Below are 2,969 nucleotides of genomic sequence, written 5' to 3'. Positions count from 1 at the left end.
TGGTCTCGAACTCACAGAGATCCGCCTGCCTCTGCCTCCCGAGTGCTGGGATTAAAGGCGTGCGCCACCACCGCCCGGCCAAACAGAATATTGTATACATAATAAGTAAATAAATAAATATTTAAAAAAAAATAAAAAAATAAAACCAGGCCCTGCGGCAGTGGTCCGCCTCATGCCCAGCAGAGGGCACTAGTGCCAATATCAGCTCCTGTATGCTTGCTTGGACAAGTCGGGTGATGGGGCCTCCTACTGGATGGACAAAGGAAGAAAAGGGGGAGACAACCTAAGTGTCTGTCATCTATGACAACCAGAGAAGAGTCAGTGGAATGTAGCTGGATGGGACAGTCTTCTTTTTGTTGTCTGGTTCTGAGACGGGGTCTCACTATGTAGCCCTGACTGGCCTGGAACTCACTAAGCAGACCAGGCTGGCCTCCGACCTGCAGCGATTATCTGGCCTCTGCCCCCGCCCACAAGTACTAGGATTATGGCCATGCGCTACTGTGCTGGGCCAGGAGGGATTTCTTTGTAATTAGATTGAAAGACTAAAATTTGCTGTATAAACTTGTTCTTCCATCAACTTTTTCAAAAGACTTCAGTTTTCCTTAAAATTGAACCTTAAGGGAAAACTGGAAGAACAATGCAACAAAACCTATGTTTCACCTTCAAATTCACTAGCCGTTACAATTTTAGCCTGATGTATTTCTGTATACATGTATTCGAGACCTTCAAGATAAATTTGAGGTGCAGGTATTGTACCACTGCACCCCCTGGAGGTCAGGAGGATGAACCACACCTCCGCACACCCGAGAAATGCACCCCCTGGAGGTCAGGAGGATGAACCACACCTCTGCACACCCAAGAAATATGATGCTGCTACCATCGTCCATACCACCTCACTGTCTAAAGCCTGATGTCAGCCGGGCGTCCGTTTCTGTTCAGTGTGTGACTGACAGACTTGTGTGGGGAGTGACATACAGAGGCAGCCTCAGCCCAGAGAATTTTCCTGTTCTTGGGTGCACTCCCTCTTTTTGTTTTTTTCATTTTTTAAAAATGTATTTAGCTTTTTATTTCATGTGCATTGGTGTGAAGGTATCAGATCCCCTGGAACTGGAGTTACAGACAGTTGTAAGCTGCCTTGTGGGTGCTGGGAATTGAACCTGAGTCCTCTGGTGCATAAGAGCCAGTGCTCTTATGTTGAGTCATCTGTCCAGCCCCCTGGTGCAGGCCTTTAATCAGAGCACTGAGGAGGCAGAGGCAGGTGGATCTGAGTTCAAGGCCAGCCTGTTCCAGGACAGTCAGGGTTACACAGAGAAACCCTGTCTCAAAATATAAACAAAAAGATCCCACTTTTATATATTATATTATAATTATCACATTATATATAATAATTTCCAGAACTATTCATTTGTTTGTTTTGCTTGCTTTTTGATACAAGGTCTCCCTATGTAGTCCTGGCTGCCCTGGAACTCACTATGTAGACCAGAATGTCCTCACACTCAGAGACTCACCTTCCTCTGTCTCCCAAGTGCTGGGGGATTAAAGGTGTGTGCCACCACACACAGCTAATTTTATATATATAGTTTTAAATATGTCAACCCTGTCCTATGATCTTATTTTTATTCTTTAGTTGTCTACAAACACACATATGCTACCCTTTCTTTGCCTGCTTTCTATACTACTTTCTCTGGTTCTTTTTAAAATAGATCTATTTATTTTTATGTATATGAGTGTTTTGTCTGTGTCTGAATGTGTACCACATGTGTGCCTGGTACCTGTAGAGGCCAGAGGAGGGCATCAGTTCCCCTAACCTGGAGTTACAGACAGTTGGGAGCTGCCAAGTGGGTCCTGTGAAGAGAGCCAGTGCTCTTAGCTGCTGAGCCATCTCTCCAGTCCAGTCGGTTCTTTTTGCTCCCTTGTTTTGTTTTCGTTTGTGTGTGTGCATGCATGTGTGCGTGTGTGTGTGTATGGTGTGTCTGTGGGAAAAGTGCACATAGATACTGCTCCTTTATATCACACTTCCTCTCATTTGTTTCATGCCTTTTGCTATCAATATGTTTTAAGCTAAATCCATTCACTTGTATTTCAGCCTTTACATCTGAGATTATTTCCCCTGAGCACAGTGCACTCCATTTTACAATTCCCACTTCTCACAGTTCTCCTGGCTCAGCCTCCAGAGTTCTGGGATTTTGGGTACAGGTTGCCACGCCTAGCTTCAGGGACTTTATTTAGGTTAGTGAACTGTGTAACAGTTTTTTCTGCTTCATGATTTTGTGACTTTTAAATTCTTTGACTTTTAAAGATCAGTAGTTCTTTGGACCGCTAACAGCCTGCGCTGATCACACTCAGCCCTTACCCCAATCCATGGCTTGGGGTGGGATCATGAGCTCTGAATGTTTTCTGCTTTCTCCACATAGGTTTGTAAGAATGCCAGCTACCACGTTAGCACGTTCTGCTGGCTTAGCAGCATCTCATTCTTCTGAGGCAAAAACAATGCAGACAGGTTTGAAGGTCTGGGGACATTACTAGACGGGAGCTCGAGGGCGCCCTCTCCTGTCAGTGGAATGACCCCACAGACGAATGGAGGCTGTGGCCTCTATTCTATTCCTCACTTGGTTTTTTTCTCATCACCTCTAGATTCCCAGAGACTTTCCTCTTCCCACGTCACACTCGCCTTCCCACACACAACCTAGCCGCCTGTGTTTCTGCTCTCATGTCTGTGAGGCCCCAGGAAACCAGAGCTCCACTCTGTCAGGGCTTAGGCCTGTTTTTATATGCCTCCCCCAGGATGGGTCCGTTCCCCTCCAGCCTCTGCTCCCTCTCCTCTTTTTGCATAGTCTCCGCTCTGGCTCAGTGGGACTCGGGTGTCCCTATGCCTAATGTCATGTTTGTTTGGTTTTTAGAAGGTGTGGAGGGAGCCGGGCGATGGTGGCGCACGCCTTTAATCCCAGCACTCGGGAGGCAGAGGCAGG

The 2,969-nt window shown here is 46.4% G+C and overlaps 1 protein-coding gene across 1 annotated transcript in view; it reads right to left on the bottom strand.

Annotated features, from left to right (window-relative positions):
- The window catches only part of Smap2 (small ArfGAP2), a 51,002-nt gene that overhangs the window by 1,855 nt on the left and 46,178 nt on the right, over positions 1–2,969 (bottom strand). The gene's annotated exons all lie outside the window — the stretch shown is intronic.

This window comes from Microtus ochrogaster, chromosome 10 (assembly GCF_000317375.1).
Source record: "Microtus ochrogaster isolate Prairie Vole_2 chromosome 10, MicOch1.0, whole genome shotgun sequence".
In the NCBI taxonomy this organism is placed as follows: domain Eukaryota; kingdom Metazoa; phylum Chordata; class Mammalia; order Rodentia; family Cricetidae; genus Microtus; species Microtus ochrogaster.
The sequence above is the reverse complement of the archived record's forward strand: the minus strand, read 5'-3'. Positions and strand labels throughout refer to the sequence as shown.